Source organism: Pinus tabuliformis, chromosome 6 (assembly GCF_031772625.1).
Source record: "Pinus tabuliformis cultivar Carrire ecotype Pingquan chromosome 6, CPIR1, whole genome shotgun sequence".
NCBI classification, from domain to species: Eukaryota; Viridiplantae; Streptophyta; class Pinopsida; order Pinales; family Pinaceae; genus Pinus; species Pinus tabuliformis.
The window spans coordinates 1,859,198,146-1,859,209,570 of NC_142292.1; the positions used below are offsets into that span (position 1 = coordinate 1,859,198,146).

Below are 11,425 nucleotides of genomic sequence, written 5' to 3' on the forward strand. Positions count from 1 at the left end.
AAGGAGTCCTTCCAACTCCAATTCTTGATGATGTCAGAGGCGCACTCTTGCCAAAAACACTTAATAGATAAGGATCCCTTCTAATTCCAACTCATGGTGGAGAGGCAACCCTTCCACCTCTTAACCTAGAGAGTGGAGAGGAAGGTTTTACAACTCCAATCCTTGAAAAAGGAGAGAGAGGCCTTCCAAGTCTAATGATTTATGGAGAAACATTGAAATTGTAATCACTATAGCTTGTAGTAGGCTTCTGTCCATATCCAGGTTCAAGACTCATATCCATACTAGAGCCATTGATGTTAGCCGAGATAAAGGATTTTCTTCATTTCTTGCAACTTCACTCTTCTTTCAGTTATAATATTGAAAAATGACTACCTTGTGAAATTAATCTCTTTCATTTCAGTCTATCACGGATTACAGCTTGAAGAAGATTATAAAGAATGGAATTGAAATGCATTTTCTTCTCAAGCCCACTGGAATTGTCTTCATAAAAAGATCATTATGGTTGTGGTGAACATTTTTTCTATGCATCCTAGAATGGTTGAGCACAAGATGGATCATAAACATCCCTTCCCACCCATGGTATTTCCAGCCACAAGGCATTGTTAGCTGTTTGGTGGAAGCCATTAGCTATTTGAAAAATATTGGGCCTGTGCAAAGAGCTTCATTATCAAGGAACAAATTTGTGTCAAACAACAAAATGAGAATTACACCAATAAAGGGAATTCAAACAAATACATGTAGTAGAAATTAAAAAATTTCAAAAATTATATTAACGTAGTTGTGTAATTTAATTAGTTTAGAGTCTAATAAAGTTATTTTCCCAAGGACAATTGTAGTCGAGTGAACATATGCTGACTAGAAAGCCTTGAAGTAACTAAGAACATAGACACCCTTCACAAGCCCATGGTGTTGCACAAGAATGGAAAATGCAATATGCAAAAATTATATTTTGAAGGTGTTCCTTTTAATATTAAGATATTGAATCACATCAAATAAGATTTTGTGTGCCCTGCAATAGTAAAATATTGAACGACATCCAGTAATATTCTACAATGTTATTGCTTATGTCATTGATCTACATAAGTTATCCATGTAGCTGTAATGCATTTATCAAGAATTTGGCTAGTATGGAAGGCATAAATACTTGTGTTTAAGCAGACAAAATCAATGTTCATTTGTAATTTCATGCTTATCAAGCACCCACATTCTCACCATGGCTTCAGAGATCCACCCATAAATATATCCTAATGGAAGTTAAAAATAAATAAAAAGTAACTATATCGATCAACAGGGTCTTGGTATGATGATAAAGAGGTTGTGTTTCATACCCTAACCGAGGTACAAAATCTTAGATCCCTTTGCCTTCCATGGGCTATCACGCCCATCCACGAAAGTCATCGCGCTTGTGTATGCAAGTCTTGTTGGATATGGGACTAGGTGCAGGCTCCTCACATATCTGGCACATCAAAATCCCCATCTGTGGTTGCTTAACCAAGATATTCTTTCAAAGGTTGTAAACTAGCTATATTTCATTGTAATATTCCCATACTGGAAAAGGACATGCTTGTAGCAAAGTTGAATTACCCAAATAAATAGAAATAATTTAGTGTCCATAGTTATACAAAAAGATCCCAATTAGCTGGATAAATCTAGATAAATTCCATATGTGTTGTGATACAAAATCAACCCAACTATCTAAAGCCCATGTAGTCTCGATCCACTAAGATTTTCCCTGTTTAAAACAAAAAGAAAGAAGGGAACACTAAAATCTCACCATGGAGATTGTTGAAAGGACTATGAAGAATGACCTTGGGAATAAAGAGAAGGAAGTTGAACTTTTGATTGACTAGGCTTCATGAAATTAGTCTAATGTTGATGGTTTAGCATCTGAAACTATTTATGTTGAAGGGGGGGTGCAGATGGAGGTAGAGGTGGCAGAGTTTACATAGAAGGCCATATAGATTGTGTGATAGGAGACATAGAAGAAAGTATTTTTTATTGTTGCCTTTGTGAGAATGGAATGTTTCTCGATGATGGTGTCATAGACAACTAGAATTCAAATCTCAAGGTATTTAAGCCAAGGGAAGATCCAACATTTTCTCATTATTTTGGTACCATTCCTAATGGAATTTCTATACCTGTAGACCTAGAGTCATTCATTAAAGCCACAGGGTGACCACTAGAATATGTTAAATTGAATGAAGATGCCAAACTAGAACTTGAATTGTTGTCACTAGGAACAAAAACTTGAAGTGTTCTCAACATTGATTGTGAAGTTGGGCTATTATTTAGATGTGATTGGTGAGGAGGCCGACCCATTACAGGTAGATGTTCTAATGCACCTTGACTACTTTGCAGCAAAGATGATATCTCTGATATTTCGAGACACAATACCTGATTGTAGAAGAGAATATGGTTGGTGCTCTTCAGACTCCTATATTAAGAAAAATATCATTTAAACAAAGTCTTTCGGTAGAAATCACATGAGAGAATTTTTTGGCCTACGCATTTCGAACCAACAAGTGTGGTTCATCATTAGGATAATGATGATGAACCACACTTTTTGGTTCGAAACGCATCAACCAAAAAATTCTCTCATGTGATTTCTACCGAAAGACCTTATTTAATTCATTATGGATCACAGAAGCTTGAATACAGAAAAAAACAAAATATCATTGTCAGACATCCTTTATCTTTATATGCTAAGGAAATCATTAAAATAGCAAGAATGAAAAAGGAAATGGGGAATAATTTGTCATCGAAATAATTAGATAAAAAAAGAGAGTAGGGAGAAACGTAGCCTACCCTTCTAGGAGGTCGTCTCTCCTTATCACTCATCATAGTTATATCCATATGAGGCAAGGGTTCATGCATATGCCAATCATTGTCAGGAAGAGCAAGTTCCAGACCCATTATTTACAGAAAAAAATATCATTGTCAGACATCCTTTATCTTTACATGCTAAGGAAATCATTAAAATAACAAGAATGAAAAAAGGAAACGGGTAATAATTTGTCATCGAAATAATTAGATGAAAAAAGAGAGCAGGGAGAAACGTAGCTTACCCTTCTAGGAGGTCATCTCTCCTTATCACTCCTCATAGATATATCCATATGAGACAAGGGTCCATGTATATGCCAATCACTATTAGGAAGAGCAGGTTCCAAACCCACTATTCTCTCTCTCTCCCTCCCTCCTCTCTCTCTCTCTCTCTCTCTCTCTCTCTCTCTCTCTCTCTCTCTCTCAGCCTAACCACTTATGTAGATCACCAGGATAATAATAATATTTCCTTGGGTTATCACTTCCTCTTCCATGATTTTCCAATCTTGGGCTCATATCCTCCCACAAGTATTCTCTTTCCTCACAATTTTGCTAGTTTCTAGACACCATTCTAGTGCATATTATATCAATTTCCTGAGGTGGTTGTACAAGTGAAAGTACCCCACGCAGAGATCTCTAGCCCCTGTAATTTCCATAGGAATCAATTAGAGCACCATGCCTTGGCTGATGCCTCCAACCATACCCATTCATTGAACCATATGCCATACTCGTATTAGAAGTGTCAAGTTGCCTGAGGTGATATCCATCACCTTTCCAACCTAAGGCCTTTTCCACCCATTATCCTTCTCTCCATTCCTATCATTCAGCCTTCCAAAAATCCTTGATGGAGATGGAGTCCTTCCAACTCCAATTCTTGATGATGACAGAGGAGTACTCTTACCAACAACAATTAATAGAGAAGTATCCTTCCAATTCCAACTCTTGGTGGAGAAATAACCCTTCCATGTCTTAACCTAGAGAGTGAAGAGGAAGGTTTTCCAACTACAAATCTTGACAAAGGAGAAAGAGGCCTTCCAAGTCTAATTATTTATGGAGAAAAATTGAAACCGTAATCACTATAGCTTGTAGCAGGCTTCTATCCATATCCAAGTTGAAAACTCACCTCCATACTAGAGAAATTCATGTTAGCCTGTATAAAGGATTTTCTTCATTTCTTGCAACTTCACTCTTATTTTAGCTATAATACAAAAAAATGAATGCCTTGTGAAATTAATCTCTTTCATTTTAATCTATCATAGTTTACAACTTGATGCAGATTATAAAGAATGGCATTGAAATGTATTATCTTGTCAAGCAGATTGGAATTGTCTTCATAAAATATCATTATGGTTGTGGTGAACATTTTTTCTATGGATCCCAGAAAGGTTGGGCAGAAGATGGATCATAAACATCCCTTCCCACCAATGGTATTTCCAGCCACAAGGCACTATTAGCTATTTGGTGGAAGCCTTTAGCTATTTGAAAAATATTGGGCCTGCGAAAAGAGCTTCATTATCAAGAATCAAATTCATATTAGACAGAAAAATGAGAATTCCACCAATAAAGGGAATTTAAACAGAGACACATAGTAGAAATTAAAAAAATTCCAAAATTATGTTAGCGTAGTTTTGTAATTTAATTGTTTTGGAGTCTAATAAAGTTATTTTCCAAAGGAAAATTGTGGTTGAGTGAACATACGCTGAGTAGCAAACCTTGAAGTAACTAAGAACTGAGACACCATTCACAAGCTCATGGTGTTGCATAAGAATGGAAAATGTAATATGCTAAAATATTTTCTGAAGGTGTGCCTAATAATAGTAAGATATTGAATGACATCAAAGAAGATTTTGTGTGGCATGTAATAGTAATATATTGAGATAAATCCAATAAGATTCTACAATATTATTGTTGATTTCATTGATCTACAAAAGTTATCCATGTAGCCATAATGCATTTCTCAAGCATTTGTCTAGTATGGAAGGCATAAATACTTGTTTTTAAGTAGACAAAGTTAGCGTTCATTTGTAATTTCATGCTTATCAGGCACTCACATTCTCACTATGCTTTTGGAGATCCGCCCATAAATATATCCTAATGGAATTTAAAACTCAATCAGAAGTAACTATAGCGGTCAACAAGGTCTTGGTATGATGATAAATAGGGTGTGTTTCATACCCTAACTGAGGTATGAAATATCATATGCCTTTGCCTCCCATGGGCCATCTCGCCCATCCAAGAAAGTCATCACGCCTGTGTATGCAAGTCTTGTTGGATATAGGACTAGGTGCAAGCCCTTGGCATATCTGGAAAAGAAGACTCCCCATATGTGGCTGCTTAACAAAAATATTCTTTCAAAGGTTGTAAACCAGAAATATTTCATCATAATATTCCCATATTGGAAAAGGAAATGCTTGTAGAAAAGTTGAATTACCAAAATAAATAGAAATAATTTAGTGTTTATAGTTGTACAAAAAGATCCCAATTATCTAGACAAATCTAGATAAATGGCATATGTTTTGTGATACAAAATCAACCCAACTATCTAAATCCCATGCAATATCGATCGATTAAGATTTTCCCTGTTTAAAACAAAAAGTAATAAGGGAACACTAAAATCTCACCATGGAGATTTTTGAAAGGACTGTGAAGAATGACCTTGGCAATAAAGAGAAGGAAGTTGAACTTTTGATTGACTAGGCTTCATGAAATTAGTCTAATGTTGATGGTTTAGCATATGAAACTATTGATGTTGAAGAGGTGGTGCAGATGGAGGTAGAGGTGGCAGAGTTTGCATAGAAGGCCATATTGATTGTGTGATATGGGACAAAGAAGAAATTCTTTGTGATTTCTGAATTTGTGAGAATGGAATGTTGCTCGATGATGGTGTCATAGGAAACATGAATTCAAAGCTAAGAGTATCAAAGCCAAGGGAAGATCCAGGATTTTCCCGAGATTTTGGTACCATTCCTAATGGAATTTCTGTACTTGTTGACCTAGAGTCATTCACTGAAGCCATAAGGTTACCAACATAATATGTTAAATTGAATGAAGATGCCAAGCTAGAACTTTAATTGTTGTTACCAGGAAAAAAAACTTGAAGTGTTGTCAACCTTGATTGTGAAGTTGGGTTTTATTATTTTGATGTGACTGGTGAGGAGGCTGAGCCATTACAGGTCGAAGTTCTAATGCACCTTGACTACTTTGCAATAAAGATGATATCTATGTGGAAGTATCCCTGATATTTCAAGACAAAATACCTAATTGCAGAAGAGAAGATGGTCAGTGCTCATCAAACTCCTACATTAAGAAAACATTCATTTTTAGACATCCTTTATCTTTACATGCTAAGGAAATCACTAAAACAACAAGAATGAAAAAAGGAAATGAGTAATAATTTGTCATCGAAATAATTAGATAAAAAAAGAGAGAAGAGAAAAAGTAATCCTACCCTTTTAGGAGGTCGTCTCTCCTTCTCACTCATCATAGGTCTATCCACATGAGACAAGGGTCCATGCATATGACAATTACTGTCAGGAAGAGTAGGTTCCAGACCCATTCTCTCTCTCTCTCTCTCTCTCTCTCTCTCTCTCTCTCTCTCTCTCTCTCTCTCTCTCTCTCTCTCTCTCTAAGCCTAACCACTTCTTTACATCACCAGTAAAATAATCATCTTTCCTTGAGTTATCACTTCCTCTTCCATGATTTTCCAATCTTGGGCCTAGATCCTCCCATAAGTATTCTTCTTCCTTAGAATTTATCCAGTTTCTAGACACCATTCTACTACATATTATATCAATTTTGTGAGGTGGTTGTACAAGTGAAAGTAGTCCATGCAGAGATCTCTAGCCCCTGTAATTTCCATAGGCATCAATTAGAGCACCATGCATTGGTTGATGCCTCCAATCATAGCCATTCCTTGAACCATATGCCACACTCGTATTAGTAGTGTCAAGTTTCCTGAGGCGATCTCCATCACCTTTCCAACCCAAGGCCTTTCCCACCCATTATCCTTCTCTGCATTCCTATCATTCAGCATTCCAACAATCCTTGATGGAGAAGGAGTCCTTCGAACTCCAATCCTTGATGATGCTAGAGGAGCACTCCTGCCAACAACACTTAATAGAGAAGGATCCCTTCCAATTCCAACTCTTGGTGGAGAGGCAACCCTTCCACCTCTTAACCTAGAGAGTGGAGAGGAAGGTTTTCCAACTCCAATCCTTGACAAAGGAGAGAGAGGCCTTCCAAGTCTAATGCTTTATGGAGAAACATTTAAATTGGAATCTCTATAGCTTGTAGCAAGATTTTTTCCATATCAAGGTTCAAGACTCATATCCATACTAGGAAATTCATGTTAGCCTGTATAAAGGATTTTCTTCATTTCTTGCAAGTTCACTCTTCTTTCAGGCTCTATAAAAAAGAAAAACGACTACCTTGTGAAATTAATCTCTTTCATTTAAGTCTATCACATCTTACAACTTGAACCAGATTATAAAGAATGGCATTGAAATGCATTATCCTGTCAATCCCACTGGAATTGTCTTAGTAAAAATATCATTATGGTTGTGGTGAAAATTTATTCTCTGGATCCAAGAATGATGGGGCACAACATGGATCATAAACATCCCTTCTCGCCAATGGTATTTCCAGCCACAAGGCATTGTTAGTTGTTTGGTGGAAGCCATTTGCTATTTGAAAAATATTGGGCTTGTGCAAAGAGCTTCATTATCAAGAATCAGATTCATATCAGACATCAAAATGTGAATTCCACCAATAAAGGGAATTTAAATAGAGAGGCGTAGTAGAAATTAAAAAAATTCCAAAATTATATTAGTGTAGTTGTGCAATTTATTTGATTTGGAGTCTAATAAAGTTATTTTCCCAAGGACAATTGTAGTCAAGTGAACATATGCTCACTAGAAAACCTTGAAGTAACTAGGAATAGAGAAACCCAACACAAGCCCATGGTGTTGCAGAGGAATAAAGTTGATAGGTAAGATCCTCTAGCGCATTTCAACATAACCATGGGTAAGATCCTCTGTAGCCTCATCAGATATCTTGGGATGTCTGTGTTGTATTGTATGATTGATATATAATGAAGTTAGGGTTGATACATCCAATGTGTCCACCCTTAGGTCCTATAATGAGAAATGACATAATTTCAGTCATGTAATCTGGAATAATTCACTCCAAGTATCATAGGAAGCCATCCCAAGAAGTAGACATAATTCCATACCTCATGCTCTTCATAATGCAATCATGAATGCAATGCAACAAAATGCCTTGCAAAAGTGTCGATCAATTTTCTCATCAAATTTATCAAGAACCAAGTAAATCAAATCAAACCTACAAGTGTAAACCATTAATTTTGTGGATTTTAAAAGTAAGCAAACCTCGTAAGGACTCATACCATGCCCACAACAATGACTAAACTTTACCTGGAGAGCAATGTTGGAGGAAGTTGGATATTGTCAATGAATGAAAGTCTCTGATTGTAGTGTGAACCACTAGGGTTAGCACATGCTAACACAAATTTTCTAGCATTAAGGGGTTCAATGATCCCAACCTTGGAAACTAACATGGTCTATTGTTCCATCACCTACCTCAAATAGAATACCACATTAAGAAATGACAAAAAAGTGTAGGAAATACAATATAATGTGGGTAAGCTTGATCAAGAGAAAACCATTGAATGCATAATATTTAGTCAACTAATTTGAAGAGGGAAATCCCACCTCATGTAGCATGCTTCGAGAATTATATGACATCTTGTCAAACTCATCTATGTAACAAATGCCTCTATCGCTCAATACTAGTGCTTCACTTTCCAATACCTATTAAATTCAAAAACTAATTAATAATCCAAAATTTCAATGGTTGTGACTGTTCCATTGTTGCCTATTAAAAGATTCAATGATGCAACATCAGAGTCATTAAACATACCGTTTCACCAGCTTTAGGATCCTTTGACACATAAGCAATCAAGCCAACTGCAAAGCTTCATCAACCACTTGTATAAATACCTCAAGGAGCCAACTTGTGTACATACTGAAGTAGTTGAGACTTACTCGTACTTGGGTCCTAAACAAGCAAAATGTTGATGTCACCATGGAAAGTGACACCTATGGCTAACTTTACTGGAATTCCCCTAAAAATTTGTTTCCAACAAGAATAGTAACTTCAAGGGTTGGATCACAGTACAGGTACAAGAAATTACTAGAAATGAAAGAGATAAAGAGCCAACAACCTAGTTAACTTCTCGTAGATATCAATTTGCCATGACATCTCTTTCAACTTCTCAACCTAAAAATCTGAATTACATGTTAATGAATTCAGTAAATGTATTATTACGGTGAAAAGGTGAAGATGAGACTAAATTTATACCTTGGCTTCATACTCAGCAGCTGAACTATCGCCTTCTTGAAAAGAAGCAAAACTGTCGCTAGTGGCATCACACTCCATTGGATCTTCATCTTGCAGTAGTGTCTAGTCTTCCTTCTTTAAGTGAAGGTAGTCGATGTAAGTATGCAAACAAACAACATTTATGACTTTCATTTATAATGCATAGTAAGAAGAAAAAATATCCAAGAACATGCAAAATAAATTTGGGATAGGATCATACCTTAAAAGGGGATTTTACTGTCTTGTATTTTGGGCCTAATCTAACACTCATGGCCCTGAAGATTCCAGTTACCTACCAAATATTCACAAGCCATGATCAAAATTCCTTTCACAGCGATATTTTTTCTACAAAAAATAATTTTTGGAAATCACTCTCTATCTCAACTCTATCACCAAGTTTGGCAACATCCACTAGCTTGTCATGCATTAACAAGCTCACTCTATGTGGGGTTCCCCCTTTGGAATGGCATCAGGGCTTTCTTGCATCCTTACGATCTGTTTTTCAGCAAATGTGACCCCAAAAAAAATGAGAAGGAGGACGTTGTAATAATGCAAATTCAACAACTAGATTACTATTTAACTCAAATATATTGATAGTTAGTGTTACCTACATCTATTATGAGCCAAATTCATGAAGTTCATAGCAGCACATTTTGGCTTTCCACATTGATTAGGTTCATCAATTTGACCTAGTAGTCAGGGTATGAGTAAAAACATGAGTTTCCAAATACATTTTTGAACCTCTTTTGAGGCACAACCATGTTCATAGACAATGAGTAGTATTCACTAAGAGAGGTTGAGAACTGCTTCCAATGGCATGAATAAATCATGAACATTGATGCATCACTCTAAAATTGAACTATTTTCCCTTCAGTATAAACTCTATTCTATGAAAGAAACTATAAAATAATGATGAAACACAAGCTACAGTCAAAAGCTATAACTACAGAACAAAATTATAGTTGCACTCAGGCAGATGAATACATCTATCAATGGGAACTGGTGGTGGAGCATAGCCACAAACAAGGCATCTGAAAATTGCCTGTTTGATTTATGGAATTATTGAGCTACAACGTATAATCATCCCTTTTGCTAAAATAATTTTCTCAATATCTAGATTTCAAGGCCAACTCAACCTAGGCTTACCTTCTACCAAAAAGGAGCATTGAACAAAATGGCTAAAGAGATTAGATAGCATAGAAAAAAATGCACTGCTCACCAAATCCTATTTGAGGGATTCAAATCTCGCATGTTAACTAGTACCTTTGAGATTGAATATTCTTGCTTGAATACAAAAGCAGTTATGTAAATAAAAATAAATATTTTATACAATTTTATGGGGCAGTCAATTTGAAAGCACCATGCAAATGAAACCATAAGTTGAAGATCAGATATAGACTTGACACGTGAAACTTGATAGGATTGTAGTCCACCTACCTATATGTTCTTCTCCCATAAAGGTTTAAGGTGAACACCAACATCCATCAAAATTATATCAAAAATAGAAAGAACTTCAAGGGGGTATATAACCATATTCCCATAAAGGTCTTCACCATAATCCAAGATGTTCATTACATCAATGCTCAAAGAATTGCCTTCTACTTCCATTGTCTGTAGGGGTTGTCAACTAATATAGTCAACAAAAAATATAAGACATCCACAAAAAGAATATATAGCAGTTAGAACCTGTTAATAAGTGGAGAACGAATAAAAATAAAAGCACGAACAATTATGACTTTCTTTAAAATCTGCATGTATTTTCCCTCAAGATATGAAGGATCATCTCTATAATTCTTGAGAAAACGTTAAACTGCTTGATTAACATCTCGAACACTGATGTTAGTCCCCCAGACAAGCATAGAAGGGTTCCCATCAAGATTTCTCTCAGAAGATTGATGCATCTGCATATACCAACCCAAAATGTTTACTATCTATTTAACATTTTGTCTACCATAGGGAAAAAAATGATCATCTAAATTGACAATAATATACAAAATATTCTTGCCTATTTGTAATTTTTAGCAAGTTACCACCCTATTTGTAATGCTAGTTTGCATCAACATTCAATAAAGTGAATTATGAATATATAATCTTGTGAATGCATAAAATATAGTTGAACAAATATTATCATAAATTTGTTACATTTCATGCCAAAACTTGGGGTCATTCATGACTTAGATACCAGGACACTAAATACAACATCATAAAA

At 35.8% G+C, this 11,425-nt stretch overlaps 1 pseudogene; it reads right to left on the reverse strand.

Moving 5' to 3' along the window:
- Positions 1-7,817: 7,817 nt before the first annotated feature.
- Positions 7,818-10,824, reverse strand: LOC149266503 (DNA replication licensing factor MCM4-like; annotated as a pseudogene).
- Positions 10,825-11,425: the final 601 nt, after the last annotated feature.